Source organism: Lepisosteus oculatus, chromosome 7, assembly GCF_040954835.1.
Source record: "Lepisosteus oculatus isolate fLepOcu1 chromosome 7, fLepOcu1.hap2, whole genome shotgun sequence".
Classification (NCBI taxonomy): Eukaryota; Metazoa; Chordata; class Actinopteri; order Semionotiformes; family Lepisosteidae; genus Lepisosteus; species Lepisosteus oculatus.
The window spans coordinates 13,704,380-13,732,243 of NC_090702.1; the positions used below are offsets into that span (position 1 = coordinate 13,704,380).

The 27,864-nt window shown below is 35.4% G+C and overlaps 1 protein-coding gene across 3 annotated transcripts in view; it reads right to left on the reverse strand.

The window, feature by feature from the left end:
* shank3a (SH3 and multiple ankyrin repeat domains 3a) overlaps positions 1-27,864 on the reverse strand; it is a 639,129-nt gene that overhangs the window by 472,435 nt on the left and 138,830 nt on the right. The gene's annotated exons all lie outside the window — the stretch shown is intronic.

Genomic DNA, 27,864 nt, shown 5'->3' on the forward strand with positions numbered 1-27,864 from the left:
TTACTCAAATAAAATCTAAAATAAAGCTACTGTATGTTACCAACTCTATTTATGTGTTTAATTGATTATGAGCTTCCCACAATCTACTGTATATTCAGAATAGTGTGGTCAGTTCTGCTGTAGATGTGTATTTTAATAGGTCATACTATTACAGCTATAGTCATAACAATGAGAATGACTGTCTACAAAATGCTTTTCTCTGTAAGAAAAAGACAATTCTGTATACAGTAAGTAAGCCAAAACCTGTCAGCAGGTACTGTACACGCAAGAAAAGCTTCTCAAAGGTTTCACCAAGAGTAAGCCAGAACTACTGTATACTGATCTAAATAACAGCTAATTATTCATTTTAGCAACCTTGTGATTTCCAGTTCACCCTGAGTTTCTGTGGCTTTTCAAAATGTTGCAAGAACAGGACTTTGACATGTGATTGCAGTTAGTGTCACAGATTTGTTTAAACAGGAACAAATAAAAAATGCCTATGTATGCAAACAGTAACATAGGTACCAAAGGCCATGGCACTAAATAAATGTAACTGACTTATTTTTGAAGCACGACATTTTGCAAACAACATTTTTTTTTAAATCCAAGTACTGTATAATGTACGTTCTGAAATTGTCAAGACATGTAACTGCAGGGTGGAACATCTTCAGTAATTTAAAAAGGGATTTGCCTGTTTTCAGCAGTTTGACAGGTTTTGCAAGGAAAACAACACATGCTGGGGGGTATAAGAAGTAAGCTGGTGACAGTATTTTCCAAATAAATCAAAAGAAAAAAGATTTAGAGGGACTGCTCCAAGAATCTCATGATTTTACTATGTTGTTAAATATTAAAACACTACATGCATTCTTTTTCATATCATACCTATAATGATAGTCAGATATTTAAAGCAATAATGGAACACATTCTGAAGCCAAAATGTAAACTATTTTCACAGTGTCAGCTTGTGAATTGGCCTACTAACCTATTGCCCTTTCATTACTGTATTTGCATCTTACAGTGAATAAAACTACAGCAGATCAGTCATTGTGCTGTACAGTATATACAGTATGCACTATACAGTATCTTTTCATTGTTCCCTTTACTGAGGGCACAGAATTTTATTTTACCATGTGGCGATTTCAGAGCACTTTAACAGTCCAATCAATTGTAATGGCCAGTGGGTGTTAACCTTCAAGCTTCTGAAGAACACAGAGAAACCAAGTGAATTGTTTCTTTCATACCCATTAGTCCTCGATTGGTTAGAGACTAAACCTTATCATGTGTTGGAAAGAAATAAAAAAAAGTTATTGTGAATGTCAGTTTCACCTGATATTAATTATTTTATTTAATTAATGAATCACATACAGTATTTATCAGGAGCTAAACAAAAACTATGCTTTAATACTATAGTAAATACTAAATGGTAATGGTAAATGCCAGTTATAATCTGGATTATATTAATTTACCAAATTAAAATAATCTTTTGTTGAAGGACGTCTGTTCCCAGAACACTAATACAGGAGCTATCATGTTCTGTCAATCAAGTGTCATCATAATGAAGTATAATTATCTCAATTATATTGTTTGTGTGTTTGCTGGTCACTCTAAGTTGTGCTGGTCGAATATAATTGAACTACAGTATATTCCTGCACACCGTCTATTTGGCATTTCCTCTCAACCGGTGAGTTGGGTAACATATCAATAACTTGCATAGCATTTGTACAACCACAAACACTCAGCATTAATCTATTTGACCCGAGTACAGTAAGTGCTTTCACCTTATCTACTGCTGCAGGGAAAGGGGTCACGATAGAAAAACGCTGACCTTTACCTTCTTATAACTCTGTTTAAACATTTAGTGATTGCTTGAATGTACCTATTCATTTTCATACATGTCTTCTACAAAGGCAAACAGAGGCCAGCTGTCTAACTGTCTAACAGAGTGAGATAAAGCCTTTAAAATGTCTGTGAGGGGTTGTGTTGGCTACTGGGGGTTTCTGAAACCTGCCAGAGATTGTATATGCTCTGTTCATGTTAAACAGTCATTAACTCTGCCTGTACCAAATGCTACTAAGAAGTATAAGAAGAACATGAATAATGTGTAATTCAGTTCAAAGTGGTTTATAATCTTTCTCTTTTCATGTTCATTTGTGTTAAATTTACAAATAATACAGTCTAAAACAGGACTGTAATTATAGTGCCAATATGTCAGATTCATCAAGCGTGACAAGAGAATGAAGGGATGAAGATCTGGGGAGTTACTGTACCAAGAATGAAAAGCCCTGCTGACATTGTACCTTCCTTGATCCATGGGGAGTCTCAATTTTTAATTTAGACTTCACTAAAATCAAATGATTTTGAATTAAACGGATTTTCAATGCACAGCTCAATGCAGCTTTACACTGCAGGCATGACTCCCTTTTCCCTACTCACAACAGTTATTCAGTATCTGTTCCACTGATTATGACATCCCTGATTATATGAATGTCCTCATTTTAAGACTAAACCCTTGAGTTTTGTTTGGTTTAATTAGTTGGTGCACTGGTAGATATTTCAACCCAGCATGTTTTGGAGTCCCTTCTGTGTGTGGCTAGGATAGTATATGGTCAATATGAGATTTATTACCTCATTAGTGGGAGTGACTCATAACCCAAATTAATATGATCCTATATGAAGCATAGTACACTTCGAAAATGAAGAGCATGCTCCTTTAAGATTTAAGTTCCATTATTGATGATTTTTACAACAGCGAACACTAAAGTTAGGATTTATTAAATTATAATTTAAATAGATTGAAACATTACAGTAGAGATGAAAAAAAGCGCATATACTTTGATTTCTACTGACTTTGAAAAGACTTTGAATGACAGTACATGCACAAATCTATTGACTCTGGGATGGCAGCACCTGTGCTCTCCTCTCAACATTTCACATGTGTAATAGTGTAATTTCAGTGTGAAGATACAAGAATATTATGTTTTTGCAGTTCTATGAACGAACGTTTAAAAGTGAAAAACAAGCTCTCAGCCTCACCCAAAAAAGTAGATATATACGGTATACTCTACATACAGTAACCTGCATTTATGTACTGTAAATATTTATGTATGCACACAGCTATATCACCCTGCAACTCATAGGGTGGCAACCAACTGAAACTAAGCAGCTACTGTAGGTGGGCAGTACCTGGATGGGAGACCTCCTGGGAAAGGTAAGATTGCTACTGGAACAGGTGTTAGTGGAAACAGCAATGAGTGCCAACCGTGCGGTCTGTGTGGGTCCTAATGCTCCAGTTTGGTAATGGAAACACTATACTGTAAAACAAAAAGCTCAATCCTACCGATGAGATGTAAAACTGAGGCCCTGACTCTTCGTGGTCATTAAAAATCCTAGGGCATTTCTCAAAAAGAGTTGGGGTGTTAATCCCAGTGTCCTGGCCAAATTTCACCTTGGCCAATCATGGCCTCCTAATAATCCCCATCTATGAATTGGCTTCATCACTCTGTTCTCGTCCCCACTGGTAGCTGATGTGTGGTGAGTGTTCTGGCGCATTATGGCTGCCGTCGCATCATCCAGGTGAATGCTGCACACTACCTGTAAAGTGCTTTGAGTGGAGTGTCAAAAAAACTGCTATATAATTGTAAGGATTATTAATATGTCTATTTCTTTACATTCTTCTCTCCTCCCCAGCTTTGTCTTTACAGCAGCACCTTGGCTTATTTTACCTGTCATTCTTCAAGGCGAGTCAGTGCCAAAACTCCACTTGACTGCTTACTCATATATTTACACAATACGACAGGGTTTGCCTCAAGCTATTGCAATCATAGTTTCTCCACATAAGTCATCACCTTAAAGGCTTTCATTAATGTCAAAGCCATAGTAATCAATTTAATGTATATTATTTGAAAGGTATATTTTGATATCTTAATTTTAGATATAATATCCCCTGCTTACATGTAAACGTTTCATGTGACAGAATTTAAATCAGTAAATTGTATTAAAATATTCATTTCCTCTACTAATATTGGAATCATAATATAATCTGGTGCTTTTTTCCTGCAGTTGCTACCTGGAGCAACTTCCCTCCTCTGAACAGGACACTTGTCTACCACAGGGATTAGTGATGTTGTTATCCATTTATACAACTGGTTGGAATGGAGCAATTGGGATGAATAACTTATCAGTTATGTGCACAGTATGCTACACCTTCCCCTCCCACGCATACAGTACATATATACAGTATATATACAGTATATACTGTAGATAAATAACTATTGGCAAATAGTCGTGAGAAATTTATTAGTTTTGTTTTGAATTCTAAAGTCCCAAATATTCTGCACTCACCATTACATTCTTCATTGCTTCATTTGCAAATGTATTTGTTCTTTCCAAATAGGTGGTGAGTGCCAATCTATCCTTGTAGACTACTCACTCGAGCAGTGACAACGAAGAAGCCTTGGAATGTTACTACTGTGGTGACAACCACCTATTACATTTCCTTTCAGCGAAGTCACTATCTTCCTCACTATCCAACCACTGCTAAATGCAACCAGGAATGAAAAGCAGTTCACCCCTGGGGATTTGTGTTCTGCCTCTGCTTCGGTCCATAAAACAAAGTGAATAATTCATAGATAAGCTGAGTATTTGGAATTTATGGGATATATGCGCATATGAAATGTCAGCCTATCAGGATCCCTTACTGAATATCAGGATTCTTAGAGCAGTATGCTCCTTGTAGCAAAGCATTTCCTTGTACAAATAAAACATAATTCTTATTTTCAAGGGGGTACTTTCAAAGTAGTTTATCACTAGACTTCCAAGTAATGAATAACTATAGTGATTTTCTTTTCTTACTGGTTTTGAAATGGCTCATGTTACAAAAAGCAAATGTACACGGGGCAGCCAAGCAAACAAATGGTCAACAGGTACAGTAGGCAGGGACAGAAATGTATCCAATTTCTGATAAAATGTTTGGTTCTGAATAATCAAGATGGTAGCCAGGCCAGCCTATTTAAAAATTCTTTCAAAATAATCTTTTTAGGAACCAATTCAATGATCAAATTAAAATATGTCAGAGTTGAAACTTTTTTCATCTCACAATTGAAAGATTGCTTCATTTGCATGAATGTCCAGAAAGCGTTGTAAATAATTTTGAGAAATATGACTGATTTCCTGATTTAATTTTCCTCCTTATTAAGTTCTACAAAACTCATTCTGTAAAAAAATATTTGAGAAATTTCAAGTTATATGTGGCTCAAAAATCTTTAAGATAGTCTGATATAGTGTACAGTGTACTGTATAACAACAGTTGTAATCACAATTATGACATTGCCCCTTTAGGTGAAAATGAAATATAAAATGACGGTACGTGTTACAATGTAAAAACTGAAAACAGACTGAACATACCTGTACCTTATTGTTGGGTACAACATACAGTATTTACCCTTCTTGCCTGTGTCCTTTTATTGACCTCAAATAGCAAAAAGCATCCACAGAATAAGGGATATTCATGACTAGAAATGGTCTCCATCTATTATTACTGTCCTGCCACACCAGAAAGTGTAGTCTGAAGCAATCTAAAATGAAATGCTACAAAGCTCAGCAGGAGTTTAAAAGGTAGAAGCAGCATGGCCTTCATACACAGAAAGAAAAGGAAGGCATACAGTATGTCAAACATGTCTTGAGATAATGGGCAAAGACAAATGATGTTCATTTTTTACACATCAGCTGCACAGTGATTGTGTTCATAGGAAAAGCTTTACTTCAGTTATTAGTTAACAGGCCAAAGCTTTTGACAATGACACTGAGCTGAGTGAATTGAGACTGACTAGGTGTGTGAGAATTATAGCAGTATCCCCATATCAAACCATTATTATTAAAATAGTACATTACAAACCAACAATGCAATTATAAAATAACATCTCTTCTGTTTATGTTATCTCTTTAAACTGATGGTTATTGACATAGATGTTGACTGAATTAAAGCTTCCAAACAGAATTCACTTGCAGCATAATTATTTAGACATAAAAAGACACCCATCACAGTGCTGTCACACATTATTATGAAATACAGTACTAAGGCCAAACTACTGCCTTCATGATTTTTGCACATTATCTTACAGCATAAATTTCTCTCCTCAGAATAAACTGATCATTCTCATTTTACAAAACGCAGAGCATTTATAATTTATTTAATTTATTTTCTATTATACTGTACTGTACAGTACAGTACAAAAGAAAAGTACCTTGTTTTGCAGATTTTAGAGAAGAAATACTGATTCAAACTTAAGCCGTATTGCAATAAGTAAAAATACCTTTTTATACTTTGCAATTCTAAGTAATTTCTAGATTTACAGTAGTTGTTTAATGTTGTAAGAATAAACATTATTGCATTTAATGCATTATTGTTTTTTTATTATAATTGTGACCTCCTCTGCCTCACTTTTCAATGTTAATGTTTGTATCCGATTCTGAGTGTTACTGTCGTCAAGCAGTATGAATGTACCTGTACCTTTTCGTTTGGTACAACGTATAGTATTTACCCAACATATAGTATTTATTATATTGTTGAATTTAATTTAAAAAAATAATTTTGCAGTCACAAAAAACTCATACTAATTAAATAATAACAAACCATCTTAATTGAAAACAATCCCTCTAATTATCCCTGAAAAGACTGGTTTGGGGAGAACATGTTACAACTGATACTGTGTGCACTGTATATTTGCCTTTTTACGTCCATTAATAGTTTGGCAGGCACAATTAACAGATGGTGAACAAGAACAATAAAAAAGTATTTTATACATGAGAACTTTAACATTAAAATATTATAATGGAAATATGGTTAATATTACAAAGAATTAGTATGCTTTTTGATCATACTGGAATTTAAGACCATAAGATTACAAGGACATTTACAGTATAAACATGAAGAGGCTATATAACATTACTATTCAAGTAAAACCATATATATATAAGTAAACAATAATATAAAAAGTCTGTATGTGTCATTGTTAAAATTTCTTCTGGCTCAGTCTGTTTTAATAAGATAAATACTCCATCCCTTACAAAACTCACGTTCCATTTAATATTGTGAATGTAACTATAAAACAAGTACAGTGTATCTCCCAACAGAAAAATGTATCTTGTGTATTTGTAGTTTTTCTGCAATTTCCATTTACTTGGTTCTATGAGTTCTATGAGATACTCTTTTGTATTTAAAGTGTTTATCTTCACGCTGAAGGAACATAGTGAAGAATATGAATCCTGGGTTGAATGGTGGGAAATAGAAGAAAATTTTGTGTGAGATTTTGTGTGCTGTTACGTTTGTCTAACACAATTAAATAAAAACAAAGAGGAAACAAAACATAGAAGAAACCATTTCCAAAGTTAATAATGTACTGTAATGTTACATAAATAAGAGCTCTGATGTCCCATCAGATCTCATCACTGTATCCTCTGCCAGTCAGAGCAGTAGTAGTTCTCTACCAGTCGACAGCAGTACATTTAGCTTACAAACCTATTTAAAATCACAAACCTGTTATTAAGTTGTTAACCAATAACAAACCATCTGTTTCTGTTCAATATGTCTTAGTTCAAAGGGTCTTTGAATATTACCTGATTTCATAAAAAAAGAGGAAGAGGAATAAGACACTTAAATTTCCACCTGTCCAGGAAAAAAAGATTATATTGAGATTAAGATGCATGAACTCAATGCAGGTTGGTTTATTTTGAGTCCATATCTGATTGACAAAAGCAATCAAATTAAAAGGTTTCTTACTACCTCAAGCAGTTAAAGTACTCATTTGGGGTCAATACTGAGCCATTGTCTGGTCATGATGAAGCCTTCTCATTAGCCCACTTCAACTGACGTCCCTGAAGCAGAGACACAAAATTCTCCCTTGTGTCCTTGGTTCACCACAAGAGTGGCCCCTGATATGAGAGCTGCACCACTCCTCCAGCTAATGCTGACGTTGTGAATAGGGAGAGACACCAACATAGCCATCAATTCTGTCTTTTGGAGGAATGTTTCCAAATTCTGGAACTTTTGTAACTGATCACTTTACAAGTGCAATGACATAAAACAAACTGAAAATCACTGTTTTAAAAGAAATCAAAAAGGAGATACCAAAATAATGAGTCATTACCTTTTTTCTTTGTTAAGCCACAGACGTTTGTCGTCGATAAATAGAATTCCAATAAAAGGCACTATTAATTAGAAATTTACTATTCACCCTAATGTAAAAGCAGTTCTTGTTCTATTTTACAGTTGGGTCTTGACATCTACACATTTAATCTGAGAATTTGCTTATTCATCATTCAGTCTGGCCTACAGGGTCTTGGGTAGAAGAGCAAAATAGGATGAAACTAAGCTGAAGGTTGTTAAGTATAACTTCCAAATTAGTCATGCAAAAGACTAGGTAGTGTGTGAACCTTTCCTTGTTACCTGCCCAAGTACCCACTACCCAGAATTTGCATCTCAACTTGGTCTTGTATTGTAATTGTGACAGTCACAGTCCCGTGTGGGGTCATGCCCCCCGCCGCTCGTTCCGGCCCCCACACCTGGGGCGCGAACCTGGGTCTGAGCTAAAGGAGACCTCCCACAGCCCAGGCAGCTGAGGACCCTGCTATGCGCAGTGAGGGCGCTGACGTCACCACACTAGCTCCGCTACATAATGAACGCTCCCAGTTCTGTGTCTGCAGCGTATCGAATAGGCTCGAATTTTCTGGCTCACTGATTTTTTTATTGCTCTTTTTGTTACAGTGGGGTGTGCTAATAATTGAATAGGGTATTAACTGTAAAGGTAGAGAAATAGAGTGCAGGCATCCACTGGATGCAGAGGAGGTATTCATGTTCTTTATTATAAGTTTGTGATAACTGTTGTTTATTTTAGCTAGTCACTGTTATTTAGCTGGTTATGTTAACCTAAAGCAATTATACTTTCATTATCATATAATAGAGGGTTACTTACCATACATAACTATACATACTACTGTATACAGTACTATGGTACATTATGTGTGGGTAATATATTATATAGGTTATATGTGAATTTGGCTATTGGTGACAGTTCTCTACACCGAACCCTTGCAAATGTTGAGACCCTACTATACTACAGAAACTCTGTCTTCAGCAGAAATTATGTACAGTACGTGTTCAACTTCTATCACAATTTGAAGATATTAAAAAATACAAAGTATCAGTCAGTCATTCCTATTAACAGACCAAGTAAACAATATGTTTTCAGGATGTATGAAGGTGTGGCTTTTATCAGTCAGTCATTCCTATTAACAGACCAAGTAAACAACATGTTTTCAGGATGTAAACTTAATTAGCAGTGAAACAGCAATAAAATACTGTATTAGAAAGGGGGAAGAAATTTTGCATTAGTTACTATGAAACATTCAGTAGCATTAAGAAAAGGAATGTACAAAATTATATCAGTTGTTAATAAAACCAAACTTAATTCAAAACAAAATTAGCTTTATTGATTAAATATCTGAACCAATACACTACGTTCACTAATTCTACTATCTTGAGCTGGCTGTTCAATATTATGAGAATTTATTGTTGCATGGGTTAGTATTCTAATTTAAAAAAGCTGTAAACATTACCTCAGGTACAACTAGCACTGAAGGCACACAGTTGTTCTAATTATATTCTATTTTTTTTATGCAGAAAGCAGACATCTGCAGGAGAATCACAGTCTGTGTACTATTAAATGTAGAGCAGACTACACATATATTTGTTGTATTTTACAATGTGAACAAAAATTTGATGAAATCCCTAATATGTAAGTAAATATGTAAATATATTCAGCAGGGATGTGATAACATTCCAGCAAAACAATGCATGTCCTAAAGCTGCTTGCGTAACAACAGCTTTCTTTGTTGTCCATTGTCAGAAAAAACCTTCAACATTGAATGGGTTGGAAATATTCATGTAATAAAAAAATAAACATGTACTGTCACACACATTTACAACAAAATAGACTGGCTAGGAAAGTGAATATTAATTTCCAACATGACAGTAACATAAACTATTTGGTTGTCTATGATTTCAGCAGAAGTCACAAATAAATATTCTGAAAGGGCTTGATAATCATCAAATGTAAATCCAATGGCAATCTTTGGACAGGTCTGAACAAGATATAGCCAAATGTTGTCTTGTGTGTCAATGATTTACAAAATACGCAAAATATAATATGTTTGCAGCAGGCTGAAGTGTTGGCTCAGCATAGCCATAAACACCTCAAGATATAATAATAGATAGTTTTAATACAGGGGAGCTGTATTAAATGAAATGGTAGCTTTTTGGATGATCATATATTATATTTCTATTAACTTGTATTTTAATTTGATCAATTTACTGTAAGTTAAATGAGGCAATGTGGTAGCACAGTGAGTAGCATTGCTTCCTCACAGTACTGGGGCCCTGGGTTCAATTCTGGAGTTGCTGTCTGCTTGGGGTTTGTACTGTATGTTCTCCCACATGTTCCCAGGGGTTTCCTCCAGGTGCTCTAGTTTCCTCCCACTGTACAGAAAGATACTGATAGGTTGAAAATGTGAGCGTGCGTGGGTCTGTGTTTGTGTCTGTCCTGCGTTGAACTGGCATCCTGTCCAGGGTGTACTCTGCCTTGTGTGGTTTTCTGGCTGGGATAGGCCCTCCCTGTCTCCCTGAGGGGAACAGTTAGGAAATGGATGGATAGATTAAAGTTAGACAAATGCTGATGCTTAATCTGTTACCTTCATTTATTGCACAAAAATCATAAAGTGAAAAAACTTTTGTCTGCAAGTGTATCAGTCAATCTCTGTTTCAAAGATGGCAGAAGCAAAATGTGCACACTCACACATTCACAATTAATTTAATAATCTGGACGGAAAGGTTTTGCATTTCATTTATTGCACAGCTCTTGAGTCAAAAGGAGAAATGATACAGGTGTATCTCTGTGTCACAAGGGAAATAAACCAGGCAGAAAAGCAGAAGACACTTACTTTGTTCCATGTTGGTCAATAGAGAAACATACCACAACTGCTTTCCTTATTACAAAGGTGTTTGAGTTTGCTTGTATAACATTTTAAGTTAAAAAAATCTTGGATTTCCCTTCAAGTTACATTCAGGAATTCTTTTTTTCAGAATTTATCAGTATCTTGAAGGATATCGTAATTTAAATGATGAAGGAATAGGCATAACATTTGCTATCAACTAAATGTAAAATAAAAAATAATACAAATAAATTAGTAAGGTCAGGGTGGCTGTTGACCCAATATGTTTGCATAAGGATGTGGTTTCTTCTGTGTCCATCTTATTTTTTAATTACTAATAATACCTCTAGAACAATTAAACAAATATACAAAAGAGATATGTTTCGTGCGAATCATGAGAGGACTGTACTGTCTTAGCCTTTAGAACAAAGGTCTGGAAAGTTAGTAGTTTTAAGAAAAACAGAGCATAGGACTTTCTGTTCAAATATGTCTAGGAGACAGCATGCAATATGTTTACCTACAGTATTCATTTCTTGTTTCATGAATACACAAAATTATATTTATGATTTATCTCACCCCTTCAATGGAGCGAGTTATGGGATTGCTCATGAGTAGAAAAATACTGAGGATTATATCTTAAACAACAGCCCAAACGTATTCCACATCTGAGACTGGTGAAAGGCTGCATCAAGAGAGAAAACTGGCCATGCATCAGATGTGATTGGGTGTGTAATGAAGCGGTTGCTTTAATTGGCTAGGGATTGGGCATTTTCGGTAGAGCTCTGTCCTTTCTTTTACCATCTGATACTAATGCTCCACTACATGAGATCCTTGGTGGACTTTTCCATTTGTGTCAGAGGATTTTTAAACAAAATGTACAATTTAAATACAATGTACATTATTATATCTCATCATTTATCCATTGTCTTCTCTGATTTTACTTTTGAAATATGTCAACTTCATATTTCTGAATTTCATTTCAGAAATACCAGAATATGTCAACCTTCATTTCTGATTTACTAAGCGTTCTGGTTTCATGTATTTGATAATTTGATAAACATCATAATTCTCACTGTGCTTAATATTTAAGTCTCAGTAATTCTAGGTACAGTGTACTGCTTTGATGGTCTGCTTGCACAGCATATCCATTCATTTTCTAACTGTTTTGTCCAATGAGGGGTTGTGGGGAAGCTGGAGCCTATCCTGGCAAGCAGCGGGGTCAAGGCTGGGCACTGGATGGGATGCCAGTCCATCACAGGGCAGACAAAGACACACACACCCACACACTCACATCAGAGTCAGTTTCCCAGAAGCCAGATCACCTGCCAGTATGTCTCTGCACTTTGGGAGGGAACGGGAGCACCTGGAGGAAATCAGGATCTACTGTACTTTGGGGGGAGTGGTGGCTCTGTGGCTAAGGAGCTGCGCCTGTGGCTGGAAGGTTGCCTACTCTTTTGGACCCCTGAGCAGGGCCCTTAACCCAGACTGCTCCAGGGGTGCTGTACAATGGTAGACCAAGCGCTCTGACCCCGCTTCTCTCCCTATCTGTGTGTCTCATGGAGAGCAAGCTGGGGTATGCGAAAAGACAATTCCTAATGAAAGAAATTGTAAAGGGTTAATAAAGTGATGTTATTATTATTATTATTTATTGTCCACATACAGTGTAAATTTTCCTTCGGCCTGACAGAAACAACAGTTAAAACAGTGTAATGTGGAGAAAATAAAACATCCAGCATATTTTACAAGATGTGTACAACTAACACATCACAGGGTGAACATAAAAACTCCATACAGACAGCATGCGAAAAATTGATCGCTGGGACCCCATGCCGAGACACAGCAATCTTAATTATTATGCCACCATGCTGCCCATATCCTGGTGGATGCTGCAAATAATTCTTTAAAATGCAGCATTAAAATTTAATCTCGATTTTGAGTTAGAGTATAAACCTGCCGTCAAAGATACTGCTTGAATCCAGGATATCAAGGAACACCGTGTCTTCTGAATTAACATTGTCCAGGTGAGTTTATTTCTTTTCCTGTTACCTGTCAATCTTCGGAACTGAGAAGCGGAATCTGATTGCCACCACCCAAGACAACTACAGTACTCCATCAAGAAGAAAAGGTTTATGTATTCAAGTGTTATAACCAAGAGATACTTGGTTCTGTTGCTACAAACACATAACAGTGCTTATTCACACCACTGAAATAATTAGGACATCTTTTTTTGATTGCCTGTTTATGGTTCTACTGCACAATTTGCTTCCACTGAGCAATCTGCTATATGAGTATGTTAATCATAGCCTCTGTTGTCCAAAACAGTAAATCCAAGGAACAGATTCAGGAGAGATAGGAAAAATCTGGGGATTAATATAAAGTATTTTGCTTGTGAATAGAACTTGTCAATAAACTTTAGAGCATAGTAATATTAGCCTAAACAATGTACACTTGTTCAGTTCATTGAATAATTATTTCTGCTCATGCTACTTAAAATGTATTTCCAGTACACCTATTTTAGCAATCTTTTAGCAACCATAGACATTACATTTTTTGTATTTCAAACTTTTTAACTCGGCAAACAGTAAGACACTATACCATAAATCAACCTTCTACTCTTTATTTCCAGGTGCAGCTTCACTTTTATTCTCTAATATCACAGTTGACTTCTTTCAACTCAATGTTTTAATGATGATAGTAACGCCTTATCTTTCTTTCTTTTTAAAAACTCAATTTATCCTCACTGAGTTATAGCAGTTTTCAGGCAGTCGTAGTGTTGTAGCAGCGAGGCTATTATTATTAGAATCAGGTGCTCAGAAAGAATATAATAATTTTTCTCTTGTCATGAACAAAACTCTGGTTTGGCTTAACTCCTTTGTGTCCACTTCTTAGGAATGTTGATGAAATGGAACTCTAATGTCAAATGTGTTGGCCTTCTTTCATAAATTGGGTATCTACCTGTAAATCATCAGGTCTCCATTTACAACAAAAAGTAGGGCACACATTGTACTCAGACCCCAGTAATATTGGAGGTCATATTACACGGCCTCTAATGGGGCCAGAGTGATCCACCAATAATGAACGTGCCACATGGGGAAGCTTCTACACCTGATGATGTCAGGACTAATCACCAGCAGTGGTGACACAACTTAAAAGACACTGTATGCCAGTTTGTAAAGATCTCTGAAACTCTGGTAACTTGAAAATCATTTGACTGTGACCACCACTGTCCAAACCACAACTGAAACAAACGTAACTGATTGTAACTCCTGTGTTCAAGGACCTTATATTAACCAAATTGTACCCCAAAATGCCGCTGCAAGAGCTTTATGACATGCTTTTGATTGTAGTTTTGCCTGATCAAAAAGGTGATACCATTGGACGTTTGCCAACACCACTGAATATGAATGTCCACAAAGATTCAGCATAGCAGCTACAAAATGTGGCCGAGAAGACCTCTGGTGCCAGCCAGATGGAAGTCGGATTATGTGCCTGTTCTAGTGGAAGTCGACTAAGCATGACATTAAGACAGAACACTTTCCCCTTTATACTTTAACAGGACAAGGACTGGGAAGGTGGCAACTGGACACAGCTATCTCTCTCCATGCATGGCTCTTAGTTCTTAGTCCTACACTTGGTTAAGCGTCTTATTCAGATGAGTATATGTACCCCCCTTTATGGGCACTTTTCTGTCTAACACAGTCTTCCAGTTTTTCTAGGAAATGAAGGGTTAATGTAATCTTTTAAATGCCCAATGCCAAAGGTATTCTCTTTATTGCATTACTATTGGCTGTTGTTTTGTGAGAAGAAGTGTGAGTTTATTACTATGTAACCATGGGCTGACCTTGAGGCAACCCAGAATGGAAGCCTCCATGGTCGAGCATATTGTGTAATGCTCTTCTCCTGTTCTTTATTTATGGTTCAATAAATCCATTATGGTCCAATAATTCCAATAAATAAAACCAGATGACAAATGACTGGTTAAGTATATGTTGAAGGTGTAAAAGATTCCACTATGAAATTTTTTGTTCTATTGAAAATATCTGGTGGAAATAATGTTTATTAGTGCATTAATTCTTAACCTTATACACTCTCTAATTCTAATTCAGTTTTTTCTCATAAGTACATGTAGTGTGGTGAGCAGATCTTCCCCTTACACATACATTCAATGTTTATCATAACCCCTGAGAATTAATCATATTTCCTAACGAGTTTGTGTTTGATAAAGTTAGTTCAGGAAAGTAAATGTCTACTTTAAAGTAATTTAAGAATGAGCATTTGTTTTATATTGACTAGAGTAACCTGAGTGTTATAACTAATGTATTTTATCCCTTTCTTAATATGTTTGTAATCCTTAGGTGATTGATTGGCTATTTGTATCATGACGGATTGATTCATATATACTTATTCTTGTTTTATTTTTCTAATTTAATTTTGTATTTATAAAATTGTTAGTTGTTTTCTATGAATCCACATGTCCCTCCCTGACTTTGGTGTCCTAATTTCTCTGTAAATTACACTATAAATCCCTGGTAATTGGACTATCTGAACAATATATGATGTAAGTACAGTAAAACTATTCCTCCTAGCTATTCTGTATTGATTGGGATGTGCCAAGGATGTATTATTTTGCAGGTAAGAACCTGCATTTGGAAAATGTTTGATTTTAAATGCCAGAGAAGTCCAAAGGATATAAAGACAAATGATGTTTATGAAAGGTTCATGAAGCACTTCAGTTAGCCACAGCAATGATAAAAAAACACTAGTCTGCTCCTTATCCCAGGGATTGTGTTCTGACATGGCCTAATTGCTGTTCAACTTGTCATGGTACATTGGAGAAACTTAATTACATCTTCATTTTTCCCAATCCTTTATTCCAAATACTGAACTTCACAACACAACAGATATGTATGTAATGATTGGACTGCCAAAAATGTAATTAAAAAAATGGAATCAAGGGTTTCTTATCAGCAGTGTCTCACAAGGTGACAGCTCAATGTAATGAAGCAAAATCAAAAATGAAAAATTAAAAAATTGCTTTTTTTCTGTGAGCAACCTAGAGCATGTGATTCAAGAATATCTTCTGATTAAAAAGGAAGTCAGGGAGAAAAATTGTCAGCTTGAAAACCTATCAGCAGTCAACTCATCAGTACCACAGAAGCCATCAACTCCATTTATAATCACTTTATTGATTTAATTAAATGAAATACAATATTTGTGGTTAATTATCTTGTGGATTAAATAATGATGGAGTCCTGTAATAAAATATGAATTGCCATGATTACATGAAAAATTGTGAACATTTTCTTACATAACATAACTTGTCTTTAAAAACAATATTGTACAATAGGAAATCACATAATATTTTCAGCAGATATTAAGTTAAACCCACATGAAAGAATAAGGTACAAGTCATAAAACTGTGCATGAAAGTAGATTGGAACTTTCAGACTTGTTGTTAACAGACTCCAAATCTTGGTGGGTAGGTATGTTTGGGTTTGCAAGGATCCTGTAGTGTTCTTTGAGTTCAGCTACATCTCTTTGACATTTGAAAATACTGGCATACAGAGTTAATTATTATTGACTTGAGAGTACCACTAATTCTAACGCAGGACAGATTTGACTGTCAGAAATGTACTGTAAAGTATGGTGTCGCATAGTGTATGGCCTGAACAGTACTCAGGAGTTGGTGGTCTGAGATTTTGGGAACAACATCCTGAAAAACACCAAAAAGCCTCTTAAGGTTAATTTTTCTTGAGGGGTATTACAGCTTCTTCCAGTTAAATGTTTTCAACTTTTGAAAAGAACAGAGTATAGGCTTCCTTTTATGATGATCCACAATAATGCTTTCAGAGCACCAATGGTGGTTTCCTCACTAGTGAGTTATTTTACTATAATATAGACATAACCATTTGGCTTCAGAGACCAGTAATTAAATACCTTTCTGAGGTTTGTGAAACCAAAATCAAATTATGCTCTCTCTTTTGGGGACAGCTGCCTTGAGTTGCTAGAGAAATTCTTATTAGGTGAATTAATCACTAATGAGATGTTGGTGGTCTTGCTGCAAGGGAAATCCCAGGCCAGGGCTCCTTGACCTTCAATACGTGCATCTGGAAATTGCACAGCTAAAGGTTGTGGAGGAAGGATAATTTGGTTCAGTTAGACCTTATAAATTAATGTTTTATTAATTCATTAATTAATTGAAGGGGACAGGGCGGTGGCTTTGTGGCTAAGGATCTGCTGACCCTGCTTAATACAAGAAATTGTGTATGGCCAATAAAGTGATCTTTATTTTTAAATTATCAGATTAAAATCTATTTATACCCTAAGAAGACACAGAAAATGCTTTGTTCAGTATCCTGAGTAAAGAGTTGGAAGCCCCCGTCTTTGCAATGTAGGTTTATTTTGGCACTGCAGCTTTAAATGTTTTTATTATGATTATGTAACCTTTAGCTAGTTCTGTTTGGTAATGCTATTGCTCCAGGATGGCTAGATGGCAAAGCTGTTTCTACTTGTTACTGTGTTCAGTGCCTCTGCTCTATTCCTTTAATAAATGTGTTATTACAAGGAAACAGCAGCCAAAACTAGATTCAAACAACAAAAATAAAGGCTGCAACTCTGCAATAAGAAGTTCAATATCCCAACCAATACTTTTAAAGGATCAAAGCAGCAAGTCAAGGACACTTTTACCAGTTAATCAAAGGAATAGCTCTTTAGCCAAGAAATGAATTGTGTTATCATACCAGATGGCCACAGTCATTAAATGAGTTTTATCAATACTTCCCACTTTGCTTTTTGATGTGTTCCTTAGTTTTAGTATGCAGAATAATGTGTTTATGTGTAGCTAAGTATACATAAGCTTGTACAAGGGCACAATACATCAGCATCTTTTTGATTACTTGTCTTAGACTGTGAAACAGACTAATGATCAGCCCACAATAAATTAATCAACACACAAGGATCACAACTTCTGTTGAATAGCCTAATTTGACCAAGTATAGATTGTCTTCAAACATCCCCACGTTTTTTACTAATGTCATCAGTGACTGGCATAACATAACAGGAGATCTCAGCATCATTTTAACCTTATCTAACAATATTTTTTACCTTGATTTAAAAATAATTAGAAGCTGACAATTCTCTTTTTAGGGAAGGAATAAGAAAAAAATAATTCAGGTATGAGCTGTATAGTTTATTTAATTCTGCATGCTAAATAAACAACAGCTTTGTCCTTAAGGGGGCATACTATACCTACATGTATTGCAGAAAAAGATATGTGACATTATTCACCTCAATTCGGGCACCAAACTGGTTTGTAAAAAAAATATATTTGTAAAGCAGAGAGATTGGTACAATACATACTATAGTTGGATACTAAAAATAAACATTTTGTAAAGCTAATTTTTTTCTTTAGAAGACTACTCAAGTATGATCAAAAAGAGGAATGTGTTTAATTAAGACTTAAAATAATTGAAGGAGAGGGTACTGCCTTCAGGGATAAATTGAATTTTTTGAGAATTTCAGTTGACAAGAGGTCATTTTGAAAACACGGTTCTATAACTGCCCAGCTAACTGGAGTTGCTGACAGTGTTTCTCCTGTGATTGAGGTTGTAGAAACCACAGATTTTTTAAAAAGAAAACAATAAAATTGTGCAATGGGAATGGTTATGTAATATGCACAGTCTTTTCTTGTTTCTGAGACTGTTTTTGCTGCCAGGCTTTGTAGTGTATTTTTTCATTTTATGAGAAGTCCTATTGATACTATGGATGAATGCAGGAAGACCTACTGTATGCTCAGTAATGCTCTTATCTATGGGGAAACTGGGGCAGAGACTGGACCAACCCTGGTGGAATTAAATAACTTTCCCAGCCCTGTTATGGCCTGTAACCTGCTGGACTTTTCAATTTCCCCTATTATAATGTCAGGGTTCCTTCAGTCTGAACTATTGGGCAATGTAGCTCTGTCCACAAGAGAGCTTTCACGTCCTTTTCATCAACACATTTTGAATGTAGTGCTTTAGATTATTGTTCTCCCAGTGAGGTACAACAACTGCTATTAAAGCCTGTTTATTAACACCAAAGTACAATTGAATCTATTCTGCGGTGACAAACACAAGGCAAACTCAAAAGTTATCTTTTGTAAAAGAAAAACTATATTCTAAATATTAATTAAAATACGTGAAATATTTTGTATCTGGATCAGCCTCTCCTGCAAAAATTAAGTGAAATGCACACATTACTTGTGAACTGTGTACAACATCCAAACATCAGCTTTTGCTAGATTCTATACCTAAAAAACACTTACAAAAAAACATTCCAGGAGCTTAAGAAGGCTGATCCAAATAATGGAGTCCCAGACATTAAAAATGCTACTGTACCTCCATTAAAGCATACACTTATTTAAAAGATAACAGAGCTGGGGCACTGATGGCAGCATTTAAAAAAAATAATATACTGTACATAATGATGTTTTCTAAAAAACATTTTAAGTGTTTATGTGTAGACTAGCATCCTGTGTATACTATATATCATCTTCTGTCTCGGATGGAAAAGGAAAGAGTTTCAAGTGTGCATTGAGAGTGAACTTGATTTACTGTATATTTTGGTCCTTGTTTCCTTAAGTTACTTTTTTAATTACAGAACTTTAGCTGCTGCTTTTAATATTGCTACAAATATATACTCTAAAACCATGCAATGAAAGAACACCACCCGAAGATACCAACCCTTTAAGAGTATAGTATAGGTGTGTACAGGTATTTGTTCTTTTTACTAGTATTGTATTTTTTAGAGAGTTGTACAGTAAATGACTAATACTGTACATTTCAACATTTTAGAGCATATGTTTGGCATTACTGCCTTAATACTAATTAAAGACAAAAAGTAAAACCTTCTGACAAAGCGTAAACATCCATGACATGCTAAGAATTAGTATGTATATCTACTGTTTATTAATATTTTGTTCACAAACCATGATTATTCACCATGATTGGAATGCAATGTTTGAATACATAAAAGATTGTGAGAGCATTTTTTCAATCAAACAGACGCACTTCAGGATTTATATGCTTGTGTTAGGATGTTTTTTAATTCTATGTACATACTATCCTAGCGGACTAAAACTGTCTGTATAATTTCCACAGACTTCACTTTTTCACTCTGTATCAATGAATGTTAAGTAGAGGGTATCGTCTAATTATGATTAAGAATTGAGTATTCCTAAAAGGAATCAAATTCCATCTTAATAGATCTTAATAACTGACAAGAAACAGTTACAGTATACAGTACCTGCCAATATAATAAAAATAAACCTTAAACATTTTATTCTTACAGGGCTACTATTGTAACATTAATCTCAGTTCTTTCAAGTTCTGTGGAAGCCTCTTTACTTTTTTTAAGAGGTTGTGAGCTCTGGGAAGTGCTTGCTGTACCTGCATATAATGATTCACTTTGTACAATTAGAAGCATGGAGAATAATGTCAGACTGTTAATGGTTGTTAAAAGAGTATTTGTTTTTCTTTTTCTTTTACTAATTCTGTCTGCAGCCAAAGAGCAAGGGGCTGATTTGTTCTTTTAAGGTTCTTTTAAATAAAGTAGCCATTTGTTTAAAAAACAAATAGTGAAGCTCATGAAAAACTCCTAGGGTTAAAACTGCTAAGTTACTCAAGGTATGTAACCGTTTTACAGCAAGGGCAGAACTGTGAAGGATTAGCTACATTTACACATGTGAATAAAAGGATGAAAAAAAATCATCACTGAACAAAGCAAAGAGATGAGCTGTTTGCTATGTGATCAGATGGGAAAAATGCAGGTTTGCCAGCAGAATGTGGATAGATGTTTGTGTGCAGGGAATGGAGAAAAGCTGGTGAAGCCTTGTTTCTGAAATGTCTGGATGTAATTGTGGAAGATGGCAGATATACTTTTATTTTGACGAAAGAGGAACTGTACAGTGTTTTGACAGACCAATGCAAATTAATCATTGGCATCTAGAGACCCGAATAAAAAAAGGGATCATTGATATACAGTAGTTAAGTGTTTATGAGCTGAATTTAAAAAAAATGGAAGTGTACTGCACATACTTTCTAAAGTATTTTTTCTAAACAATAACATTTATTTGAAACATTTGCAATGGGAACCTATAACTAAATTTAAAAGGCCCAGTCCTGAAAAAGAATCACATAACTCTAAAAAGTACAAACATGTATGAAAATTCAGTCTAAAAACTTTTTTCAACCAAACCTACTGTACAATTCTCTGGGAACTGCAGCTACTGTAGCAATATGAGGAATGTCCCTGTAAAGTTGTTATTTTAAATGGTCAATTTCCAACGTGCTGTTCAATTCTTCTCTCACAAACCCTTCTATTCTTAACTCCCCACAGACATCGTGGGTTTCCTTAAAGAACAATAACAATATCCAATCACACTTCAGCAACTGTAAGAACAATCAATACCCTGCAGTGCTTGTAGTGAAGTGTTCATTTTTCTCAGGAAAAAATAATGACCTAAAACCAGCACATTACTAGTTGGAGATCACCCTGAAAATATGAAATAAAAACTGTTCTGTCCCTCTCCCTTTGGGAGAAATTAGAAAATGATGTTTTGTTTGAAAATACATTTTCTCAGAAACACCATACAATTTAAGGATGTTCTGGAACGCACCAACTTTGTAATTCAGTCATGGTGTCAATTGTGCGCAATTAGCATCTATAGAATGCTAACCACCATTATAAGACTGATCAAATTAAAAATAATCACACCCTGATCAATACTGAAGGTATCCTACAACTACAGTACAACCAAAGAACACATGCATAATCCATTACTGAGGATAACTTCAGATCAATGGTCGAAATTTGGAATAAAGCAACTCTGTTTACCCCAAGGCCTTTCATGAATAAAATTCATTACTTCTTGATACAGTATAAACATAGTAAGTATGTATGTTTGTTTATGTGCATGTGTTATTCAAATATATATTGTTTTGTTCAATGTTTAAATGGCTTTATTTACCATCTCACATACCATTTAATTAAATTTGTCATTGACATTACCACCTATTTGTCAGTTAAATTTAAAGTTAATGATTAGGGTATTTTTTTTCTGAATGAAATAATAACTAATGCCATATGCTCATATGAACTTTTACATTAAAATATTGGTACATAAAAAAACGGAGCTGAACGTTTCTGACCCAACTAACAAATGTAATTGGCAATTTTCTGAGACAAAAAACAGTTTAGCCAAAAAACTACTATATCAACTTAAATACTATCCATTCATTACCCAACTGTTGCTTCCAATTCAGAGTCATTAGGAAGCTAAAGCCCATCTCAGCAAGCAGTGGGCACAAGGCAGGACCATGAATGGGACTTCAATCCACTGCAGGGTACATACAGACATGTATACACTCACACCAGGGTAATTTTTCCTATGTATGACTTTCGACTGTGGGAGGAAACCAGAGCACTGTGGGAGAACATACACTGTACAAACTCCACACAGAAAATCCAGAATTGAACCCATTGCGAGGCAGCAATGCTAACCACTGTGTCACCAGATAAATACTAAGAAAAGATTAATAAAGAATCACAGAATGAACAAAAAGTAGTGTCAAGCATAAAACTATTTTGTAGTTGTATTTCCCTAATTTCAACGCTTCCTTTTATTTTAAAAAATACAGAAGACGTGTCTAAAGTAAAATTCACGTAATATCAATATGATACTGATAGGCTTATAACTTCAGCATTTTGATGTCAAATCCAGTAATAATATCTGAACTGTCACTGACTTACAGTTAATAACAGTAAAGGACTATCAAACATGACTCAATATTCAGATGAGAAAATAATATACTCACAGAAAGCTATTGTAATAAATCAAATACATTCTAATCCATTTATTAAGCTGTTTACAGACAACAGCCTGGTGAGAATTATGAATTTCTAAGAGAAAACTGGAAAAGAATATTAATTCACAAAAAAATTGCAAACATGTTCCTCTTTTTCCAAGTTATTGAGCATAATGTTGTTGATCTGTGGAAATGAAGCCACCCGTGTAATCTGAAGTTGTAAATATAATCCTCCAAATACAACTGTTCATTCTTTGAAATATTGAGAAAGAGTGTTCGATGCCTGCAGACTCAAGAAAAAGAAATATTTTGGTATGTGTAGACATTATTAAATAATAATTAAATATATTATACAGTAATATATTGCCCCAGGGGTGGCGTATACAGTAAATGGCTGACCCTGCGCTCTGACCCCATGCTTCTCTCCCTGCCTGTGTGTGAAAAGACAAATTCCTAAAACAAGAAATTGTATATGGCCAAAAAAGTCATCTTATCTTACTATTTCAATGATTGCTGTTCTCAATAACAAAAAAAAATCAAAATAGTTTTGAGTTTTATATAAATGAATGACTCATTAAATTAGGACTGTTTTAACTTGTGTGGACACAATTTGTGTCCATTTGATATTCAAATCAGAAATCATAAAAGGGTTGCAATTGTTTTGGCAATTGGATACTTGTGATAATAGAGAGGGCAGTAAACCCAGGCAACAAGTGTCTGGAAGGTGAGGGGAAACAAATGCATCTGGAGGAAAACCAAATGGGCATGTGGAGACCATACAGACTCCCCACATCGGGTGTGTTTGTTCTAGATTAAACCCAGGACTCAAGAGCTGTGAGGTACAGTAGCAGATAAATCAGAATCCATGTTAACCATTATGCAGACATGCTGTTATCTTAAACATATGGAGAAAATGGTTCAGAACTGATTATTATGAATCACCATTAAAATTTATTTTTTTAATGAAGGAAAGATAAAATATAATTGTTATCTTTTTGGCATGGCCTCATGATGTGCAAACATTTCTATCATGATTCCTTTTCCTATTGTTCCTTTTGCATATGTTCATCTAATGCATGCAGTTCTAACATTATGTGGTTTCGTGGATCATTCTCCCCCTTAATACTGAAGTAATACAAAGTGAAAAAGAAAAAAAAACTCCTCAAAACACCCATAGACCCCTATTTTATAAGTTCCTATAATCCAATATTTTATCAATGGTTTTATCCCTGTATGGTATATACAGCTAGTTTGTATTCATTAATACACCTACAATAAAACAAAACAGACAACTTGCAAAGTATTTTTTCCTACTTGAAAAAATGTAGGGAATGGGCCATACAGTTAATGGCCTCAGTGTACCTATGTCTGTGTACAATCATAATAACTCTCATAAATTCAGAATAAAAACACCTGTCTTTGTAAGGATCCTTGGTTAGGTAGTAAATGTCAAGCAAAGATTTTTGAAAGAGCTGCAGAATTCAATGGCTCAGATGGAAGAAAATATGCATCAGTCAACAACATACTGTAAGAGTTAATCTGAGACAGTAGGAAAATCTCCTATCCTGTATGGAGTTTGCAACAAAGCACCTAACTGATCCTGCAAAATTGTGGCAAAAGGTGTTGTGGTCAGATGAAACCACACTAGAATGTTCAATCTAAATGTCAAGCTTTACATTTGGCACAGACCCAACACTGATCATCTCTCAATCAAAGACAAACTGGGATAAGAAGTCACCATTCAGCCAGACAATGATCCAAGGTTTAAAGCCAAAGTTATGGGGTTGGCTTAAGAATAAAAAAATAAATATCCTGGTGTCACCCTGTCTTTACTTGAATCCTATTGAGAATCTGTGCAAAAAATGGAAAATTGATGTCCATATGCAATCCCCAGCAACCTGGGAGAGCTCGATCAAATCTGCCAAGAAGAACGGGTAAACACTGCACAAAGTTAGTGTTCTGAATAATTTTTAAAGTATGTGAGAATAATGTCAAATTAGCCTGATATTCGTCAAGTAAAAGAATAATGTAGAACATCTTATCAAGTGAATGCATATGGACTCTGATGTATGTCTGGGTTAGGGACCACAGGTTTGCAAGGTATAGAAAAATGATGTACTGCACAAAGACGAGTTTTTCCCCATAAGAACAATGTACACATTGAAGGTTCTGGATCCTAAGACCTTATATGTTGTCTATGTGACTTAAAGTGGGAGGATTTTCCCATTAGAATTAATGGCATAGAGCTGAAGCTAAGCAGGCCAGTACCTTGATAGGAGACCTCCTGGGGAAGCTAAGATTGCTGTTGGAAGAGATGTTAGTGGCACAATAGGGAGTGGCTACCCTGTGGTCTCTGTGGGTTCTAATGCCTCAGTATAGTGATGGGCATCATCTTTGGATAAGACACTCTTCATGGTCATTACTTGGGTGTTTCTTGATAAAAGTAAGGGTATCCTGTCCCCAGTATCCTGGCCAAATGTTCCCTTGTCCTTTACCAATCATGGCCTCCTAATAATCACCATCTATAAATTGGCTTCATTACTCTGCCCTTCCCTGACAGATGATAGCTGATGTGTGGGAAGCATACTGGTGCACTTTGCCCTACCATCGCATCATCCAGGTAGTGGGCTACACACTGTAGTGGTAGAGGGGAGTCCATATTACCAGTAAAGTGCTTTGAGTGGAGTGTGTAGAAGAAAGTGCTGTACAGCAAATGTAAGTCATTACTATAGTTGTCATGTTGTTGAGAAATTTATACTGCCATTAATTATGCAACAGATGGCCCAGCATCCAGGAACAATGTGGTATCCAGTGTGTTTCACAGGTTACATTTGGTATGGGAAAAGCCAAGAAAACATTAGTTGATGACACGGAGCACTTGGGAGTGGTGGTAGGGTGGCAAATTTATTAATTAATATATTTATTGTGCTAAAGGGAGTGCTACAAGTTCACTTACTTTGAATAAAATTTTCACAATATTTTGAGTGCTGGCTGATACTATTTTAAATCATGACAAATTAGAATTTGTGTGTTGAGCTGTCAGAGGGCTGATCTGTAATCGTGCAACCCTGTGAGTCATGGTGTTACCATTGTAAGCTTATGTGTATCACACACTCCCTTTAAAAAGTCTGATGTTAGCTCTGTGATACCTTTATAATACATCAAATTGAAGTGGTACAATAATTAGGAGTACAAAAAGGATACCTAACCAGTAATAATTACATTATATTGTTTATATGTTCTAATATATTTAGCTAAAGTATATTTGCAACAGTGAAAGGCAAACACTATATGCAAATATATACAGTATGTAAGGCTATGTGTAGCTGTGAAATTATTCCTTAAACTAAGAAGGGACATATATATAATTGGTGTCTGGTTTTGGAATAAATATGTTCAAATATATTTGGTAACTCAAAAGAGATGAAAGTAATAAGCATTTCTCAGCAAAGGAAACAATGGTACAAAAATATTGTACACAGTCCTAGAGTGTCAAACCTCCTCTATGGAGATTATTAATGCTTCTGGCAACTCATGAATATTTGTTTCATATTGCTTTGTCATATCTGGATTCACACTTTTGTGGAACATGTCAAATTTGATCCAGTTCTCAGGATTAAATAGCACACTCCTGTAACCGGTGAGGTCGTTTTTTGAACAGTTCACCTCCATTAAAAAGGAGACATGCCCTATAATTGCAGAACAAGGAATGGTGTCTATTATTTCTCAACTGCTTTTGATTTTATTCAGACTAAAATCTTTTATAAACGTCAAACTTTGGAAGAGGCTTTTGTCAAACAATCTCTAACAACTTTTTTTTTCTTTAAATCAAAGTTAATTGTTCTCTAGAACACTACTTCTAGCAAAAATGCATAAAAATGTCTAAAAAAATGCCATGGGCATACATGGGAACCAATGTTCTTCTGAGGACAACAATGAACCATCTTTGTTTTCACTCCAGCTCACCAACTGCAAGCATACTTCAGCTGAAGAGTCTTCCTTCCTTTGTATTCTGATTTCCTGGGCACTGGGGAGTAATCTGTGAAAGTGCCTTTGATTGAACAGAGTCAAATTAGATCCTGAACTAATGCTGACACAAAAAGTTTCAATCTTAGTGAACAAGGGTTGTAAATGCATGCAGTGACATTTAATGCATACAAACGTAGAAGGTGAAGAAAACTGTCATCCTATCAACTTGAAGCCGAATACATTATGGCATTAAGTAGTCCTAATGCGCTGAAGGCATCTCAGGGGGGTCTGAAAGATGCCTACACTTCCAAAAAAAAGCCAGCATCCTATAAAACGAACACTCATACTGTACAATAGTTAACAAAAACCTTCATGACATATACACAAATACATCAGAGCTTTACACAGTCCATGATATGGGATTCAGTAGCTGGCTGCTTTTGTAAAAGTTCCTCATGTTTACAAAGAATGTGAAAGACTTCCGGTGGTGGTACCTTGACCCTTGTGATTGAGAATTTGATCAATGGTATCTAGTCTGACAATTGCTTTCTTTTATATGTATTTAAAATGGCAGTCTTGAGTTACAGAACTCAGCAAGGCTATCACTACGTTTTAGGGAGAGTAAAATCTACTGGGCATGTGGGGCTGATACAGGATTGAATTCAATGAGGCTAAAACAATGATTGATGCACTAAATACATGGTTTGGGCACTTGGAAAAACAGCTTGCTAAGCCTGTTAAAGCAAACATTCAGCCCAATGAAATGGACAGGATGAAGCGGTGTTACTCTGAGAAAGCATTACTATGTCATCTTACACTTGAAATTAACATGGGATTCTAGTTACAGTAAATATTACAAAAAACACTTTTGCTGTGTGTGTCCAGAATAGTTGATGCACTATACATTTGCATTTTCTTTACAATATCAGGCAATGCAATATCTCTGTAAATTATGTTTTCCAGTACCTTTAACCCTGCGCAAAACATACTGATGCATATAATTGAAAATACTACAGCTGTCATAAAAAGTTAACAATATGTTTTGTGACAATAAATCATTTCCATTAGCAACATGATTTCTCCCTTTTGT